Consider the following 6,980-nt stretch of genomic DNA (forward strand, 5'->3'; position numbering starts at 1 on the left):
GAACAAAGCGAACCGGCAGGATGACTCCGGCTATCTTGCTCACCATCTGCCTTAACATATTTACTGCACTCTCCTCAAGGGTTTGGAATCCACCTCAACCAAAGAATAATGTATGGGTCACCCTGGCTAACTTAACGGGCCAGGACACGCTTTGTTTGTCAGCCTCATCACCGGAGAATCCATTCTCAACGTGTCTGGTGGGACAGCCCTTAGACGCCTGGCCTGTGCTGGAGTCTCTGCAGCACTTTGCAAAAGGGGGTGAGGTAGTTGATAACTGGGATGATTGGGTACCCTATCTGCAACACAGTAACCTCGAACCGCAAGAACTAGAATTACTGGGTTCTGTTGAAATGGATTACTGCTTATATTTTAATTATAGTGGCAAAAATTAGTCAAACATTCAATGTGTTAATTCTAGCCTGATTGTTTATAGAAATGAATCTGCTTGGTGCAACTACACATCAACCAATATCTCTAAATCTACTAATCACCCTCTTAGCTTGCCAGCAGGAATCTTTCTCATCTGCGGAGATAGAACATGGCCTGGTACCCCCTCTCATATTAAAGGGGGCCCCTGTAGTTTAGGAAGATTAACCCTACTAACACCAAATACATCTATGATTGTGCAGCACTATAGGCGCCCAAAACAAAGTGCTCATGCATTCAGAAACAGCTGCAATGACAGTGTACAATTTTGGAACCCTGGAGAAATAATTGCGGCATCTTTTTTAGCCCCTGGGGTGGCGTCAGCTGAAGCGCTCGCTACGCCTAACAAGCTTGGATGTTGGCTGGCTGAGCAATCTAATGCTACTTCTCTAGTTTTGAGTAGTTTACTGTTAGATGTAGACTCAGTTAGACATGCCACACTGCAGAATCGAGCTGCAATAGATTTTTTTGTTGCTGGCTCAAGGTCATGGTTGCCAAGATTTTGATGGGATGTGCTGCATGAACTTATCAGACCACTCTCGATCTATTCATGCATGCATACAAGAGTTGATGTAACGAACGAAAAAGCTTTAAAGGAAGAGGATGGGTTCTTCTCTCTTGATCACCTTTTGCAAAACTGGGGACTCTCGGGATGGCTGGTTTCAATAGTCAAAGCAGGATTAATAATATTGTTGATAGTTGTAGTTGTGCTAAGGATGGTGCCGTGTCTCATCTCCCTGCTGCAAAGGGCCCTGCAGCGGGTGATGGGGGCGGCATTTGTAGCACAAATACAAAAAGGGGGAACTGTTGGGGGATACGGCGGGTCACCTCTCACTAGACCACGTTATTCAAAGCCCCAGCCAATCTCCCCTCAAACACCTCCAGGGATGGGGCAACCTCTCCAGGTCTCCTGCTCCAGGGTCTCACCACCCTCAAGACCCGAGGCAGTCCCCCTCGGCCTGCCCACCTGTGCCCCGTCCCCTCACTGTCCCCAAGGCCCAGGGCTGGGCCCCCACCACCCACACCCACGTCTCTCCTGGGCTGGGGAGACCACAAGGGCCAGAGGAGCCCAGACAGAGTTGCGAAAGTACCAAACAAGAGAGAGGGAAAGCATTTTTACTGTGACTTTCTTGGTATGTTTTGTTAAAAAAAAAAAATGGTGGTTGTGAGCCTTGAAAAGAAGTAACAAGGGAGGTAAAAGGGGCGTTACTGCTGAAGGCCAGCACTTGCTCCCGGCAGACCTGTGGCTTTCTGCTTCTCCAGGGGAATGGCTGTCTCTCTGGCGTCTTTGCTCGATGTGGTGGTGTTCTCCATGTGCTGCCGTGGAGGGTCTGGCTTCATCTCCAACCTCCCGTCGAGCAGCCTCCTCGTCCTCAGGCCAAAGAAACCCCACCTCCAGGCCCCAGGGACCTCAGTGGCCCTCTGAGGGACTTCTCCCGGTGCAGCAGCCTGATGAAGCCATGTTGTCTTGTCCCCTTTTCTCGGAGCTCAGAGCAGAGGAGATGGTACCCCTTCGGAAGGGGTGGGCGTCTGGGAGAAGGTGAGGGACGGGAAGGAAAGGCTCACAAGACCCGCAGTCATCAACAAATCATTGCTGATGCTGGAGAGGTGGAAAAGGTGAGCCGGCTGGATGGCCAGGTGCAGAGGGTGGTCCTCCCAGCTAGTGCCAGGTGCGGAGGCCGGGCCGACGGTAGGGCGCTGGCCAGGCACTCCTGCGGCCCCGTGATGATGGTGGTGAGGAGGGGAGCCCTGGCACGATGGAGTGGTGCCGGGAGAGCCATCTTGAAGGTGGATCCACCTGCATCGGTTCTTCTTCATCTCGAGGAGGATCCACTTGCATGGGTTCCTCCTCATCTCGAGGAGGATCCACCTGCATGGGCTCCACACCACCAGCTACATGAACGAAGGCCATCACCACCGAGTAGCTGACAGTGCCTCCCCTCTGACGCCTCCTCTGCCTCCGCACCTCTCGCAGTGTCTTCTCTCGCCCGCGTAGAAGCAGGCACCCGCTCGCTTTGCCCGTTTGGGTCTTCTGTCTGCCAACTGTCTTGGAAGTTGAGGACCCAGAAGCTCAGCGAATGGGGGGCAACTGCTGGGGAGCCGGTATTTATAGGGTCCGGAACAGAACACGGTGAGGTAGCTCAAGGCATCAGGAGGCCGTTGTGATGGCTATGCAAATAACCAAACATGGCTATTCTGGCAGCTGGGGGGCCTGTGGCCTTAAAGGTACCCTACCCTTTAGCTTTAAGGTACTGTGTACCTGAGGAAGAGGAGGGTCGGGGGGAGCTGAGGCCCCCTTTCCTGGTGATCGCTCCCCTGGGTCCATTCCTAACGGAGGGGCATTTCACGGATTGGCTCTGAAACGCAGGCAGCACTTTTCCTGTGGGGGGCCAGAATTGTCTGGACTCTACCCACCCATCCTTTTCAGCATTTTAATGGCTGAGGGATTTTTAAAAATCTTCATGAGCCAGATGGAGACTTTCCACCAACTTTGGTGGAACTTGGATGCAACTGGATCCTCAGAGTTCGGGGAGAAGAGGGGACAACTTTGCAAGGTCTAACTGGTCCAGAGAAGTGAGGATCACTCAGCTGACATCCCCCTGGAATGAGCAAATGGTTATTTCAGGCAAAGGCAATCTGCTATTTCCACTGCTGAACGTTTATTTGGGTCAGGGTGGGAAAATCCAATTGATCCAATATGATCTCGATAATCTTCTTTAGCATATGCAGGGGTGTGAACTTTAATATGCATTTGACGCACAATGAGGCAAAGGTCAACACCGGGCATAGTGTCTTTTCTGGAGAAACAGCTCGTTGTTCATGGGAGAGAAAACAGGGCTGTTGTGTTTCTTTAAAACTGGTCGTCCAGGCGCCAGTTTTCTTTCTCATGAGTCGCACAAGAGATAAGCAGGTATTGGCCTTATCAGTTCCATGACAGAAGGTCTGGTACTGCGAGTGTTTGAGACATGAAAAGTCTCTTCAGGCTGCTTTGTTTAGGAGAAATGACTAGTCATCCCTTATATGAATCCATGCTCACCACTCCCCATAAACTTCTGTTCCTCTACGTGCTAAGAGGTGACATCCCGAATGAGCTGTTCCCTCACATCCCTAGGCATGGAGCGGGGGCTGACTGGCCTGTGGTTTCCCGGGTCTTGCTTCTTATCCTTTTGGAAGACTGGCGTGACATTGTCTTTCCTCCAGTCCTCAGGCGCCTCTCCTGTTCTCCAGGACCAGGCTCAACATGGTTTCGGTGAGACAGATAGCAACACAATAGCCAAGGGCTAACTTGAGCAATACTGGCACGGTGGTCAATATGCAAATATGACTATAGGTCAATCATCTTACCCCCATAAGTAGGGAACAGTCCAAGAGCCCTTTGAGTGGGCTGCACGCCAGGATCTCCCCTTGAGCAGAAACGCCCACTCAAGGCTACGTTTACTTCTCAAGATTGAAAGATTCCATGCCACAACAGATCCTCAGTAAGTGACTAATAGCATATAATCTTTGAAATCTTAGCTAAGTGATGTAAAGGATTGATTGCGCATGTATAATCCTTTAGGCATAAACCATTGACCAAGTCTGGGACTAGGTGCCCAAAGACTCCTCTCTGAGAAGGAGTTCAGAAAGCAAGGGGGTCCTCTCTGAACCTCATGACTCAATGGGAGGGTCTCCCTGAGAGCTCTGTCTGACCCTGCCCTCTGTGCAGTAAATAACCATGTGTGCCTTGCCATCTCAAATCTTGTTAAAACACTGTCGCATTTAGCATCAAACTTTGTTAAATCCCTGATTTATGTCAATAAATGTATTGCTGCTTCTCTCTACAAGTGAAGTGTATTGCTCCATCCCTAACAAATATTAATAAGAAAACAATGAAATATATACGATATGTACAAAACCATATCAAACTCCCAGGATGATGATCATGTCACCGTCAGGCACTGGGAAAGTCCCAGACTGGAGTCAGTGACTCAGGTTCTTCCCACCACCCCCACACGATGGGCATGCTTACGCCTCGTCTGTACAATGCAAACACGGAGTTCTGAGCCAGTCACTCCGTGTCCCTACATGGAAGGATAAGCAACATCTCCGAGCAGGGATAAGCAGCCAGTGCTGGAAATGGTGGTGGTTCTTGGCTGGTCTGTGATGATTGCCCTGGGGAAGCATCCCCAGGGTGTCCAGTGAGCAAAGGCACAGACCAGACCCTGCTCTGCTGGACCTTCCTGTCCCTCCCAGGAGCCTGGCTGTGCAAGGACACTGCTGTGTGCTCCCACCCTACACACTCACTCACTTTCACTCTTTACTGATGTTTTTTCTCCTGGGCATGTTACTGTCCACGTGCTTGAGAGACATTTTGGAAAGAGACCTGAGCCTTCAGGCACTGCCCTGAGGAGATCCCCTGGTATGATGGAAATGCTGTTTTGGAGGCCAGCTCTGTCACAGAAGTGCTCATTCCCTGTCCCTGCCTGCAGCTACAGGACCACCACACCGCAAAACTGCTGCCAAGCTTCAAGAGCACTCAGGCCTTATACCAAGAGACAAGCTAAGAAGGGGAGCGCTGAAGTGGAAAGTGAGCAGCTCTGGGAAGACCAAGCGCTGGTGCTCCTTGTTAGTGCTCCGGTGCCGGGACTGTTTTCCCCTCCACCTCTGCACACAGGATCTGCCCCTGCAGCTCAAGAGAAGGTCTCAAAGGAAGGATCAAACAATACATTGAAGGTCCTTTATTTTCTTAAAACACAGAGAGAGCATGTCTCCTCCTTCACACAGTCTGTGGGTCACACAGAAGGTGATTAGATACATAATTAGAAATGGCATAAAATAATGACATTTTTTTGTGGACAATGTTATAATAAATAAAACAATCCAAACAAACTCTACAAACTTACAAACAAAACCAACAAAAACTAGCAAAGACTGCCTGGAAATGTAATGAGTTATTTGCAGAAGACAACAATCAGGTTAATGCTTCTGAAAATCATCCCATTATCAATTTCCACACTGCATCCTTGAGCTCCTTATTCCTCACGCTGTAGATGAGGGGGTTCACAACTGGAGGCACCACGGAGTATAGAACTGCCATCACCAGATCCAGGGATGGGGAGGAGATGGAGCAGGGCTTCAGGTAGGCAAACACTGAAGTACTGAGAAACAGGGAGACCACGGCCAGGTGAGGGAGGCACGTGGAAAAGGCTTTGTGCCGTCCCTGCTCAGAGGGGATCCTCAGCACGGCCCTGAAGATCTGCACATAGGACAGCACAATGAAAACAAAACATGCCAAAAAGGCAAAAGCACTAAACACGAGAAGCTGAAATTCCCTGAGGCAGGTGTCTGAGCAGGAGAGCTTGAGGATCTGGGGGATCTCACAGAAGAACTGGTCCACAGCATTGCCCTGGCAGAGGGGCAGGGAAAATGTACTGGCCGTGTGCAGCAGAGCATTGAGAAACCCACTGCCCCAGGCAGCTGCTGCCATGTGGACACAAGCTCTGCTGCCCATCAGGGTCCCGTAGTGCAGGGGTTTGCAGATGGCAACGTAGCGGTCATAGGACATGATGGTGAGAGATAGACCTCTGCTAACATCAGAAAAGGAAAGAGAAATCCCTGTGCAGCACATCCTGCACAGGAGATGGCCCTGTTGTCCCATAGGGAATTGGCCATGGATTTGGGAACAGTGGTAGAGACGGAGCCCAGGTCAAGGATGGAGAGGTTGAAGAGGAAGAAGTACATGGGTGTGTGGAGGCGGTGGTCACAGGCGATGGTGGTGATGATGAGGCCGTTGGCCAGGAGGGCAGCCAGGTAGATGCCCAGGAAGAGCCCGAAGTGCAAGAGATGCAGCTCCCGTGTGTCTGCGAATGCCAGGAGGAGGAACTGGCTGATGGAACTGCTGTTGGACATTCACTCTGGGCATGGCTGACCATTGAAAGAGGAGAAGACATTGACAAGTTACGGCAGACTTTTTGAGCAAACGCAAAATGATTTCCCAAAAAAATCCCCTAAAAAATAATTCTCTAAGGGAACTTCATTCAAGTTCTTTTTGTGAGCTCAGAATTCTGCTGCTGAGTGACGGCGCTTTCTTTGAAGGGGCAAAAATCCTCATCTTTCGCATTGCTCTCAGCCTGATCACTGGTGAGTGCTGAGCAACAAATGGGCTCCCTGTGCCCTAATGCAGAGTCAGGAGAACAGGTCTACCCATGAGTGACCTGCTGGTCACCACACAGGTGCCCTCTGCATACACATCTCTCTGTTAGAGATTGTTCTCACTAGAAACTTTCTTGAAGAAGAAATGGACTTTTGGGAGCTCAGAAGAGTCCAGTTTCAAAGTCCATTTCTCCAAACTCTTCTCCCTCTCCCTGTGCAGCTGAGCAGAGAGTGATGCAGAGGGGTGGCCTGGCTCTCTGCTGCCTGGAGTTCTCCCTGCTGGGAGCTGTTTCTCTGTCTCCAAGTCTCCTCCCTGCCAGTGCTCACAGACCCCATCCCACCTGCTCTGTGCTCAGCTCTGCCCTGCAGGCACCTCCTGGCAGAAGGGCACTGCTCAGAGGCATCTCCCTGTCAGCAGGTCC

General features: G+C 50.7%; 1 pseudogene; it reads right to left on the reverse strand.

Annotated features, from left to right (window-relative positions):
• Window positions 1-5,398: 5,398 nt before the first annotated feature.
• On the reverse strand, window positions 5,399-6,315 carry LOC134509131 (olfactory receptor 14J1-like; annotated as a pseudogene).
• Window positions 6,316-6,980: the final 665 nt, after the last annotated feature.

This window comes from Chroicocephalus ridibundus, unplaced genomic scaffold (assembly GCF_963924245.1).
Source record: "Chroicocephalus ridibundus unplaced genomic scaffold, bChrRid1.1 SCAFFOLD_308, whole genome shotgun sequence".
Classification (NCBI taxonomy): Eukaryota; Metazoa; Chordata; class Aves; order Charadriiformes; family Laridae; genus Chroicocephalus; species Chroicocephalus ridibundus.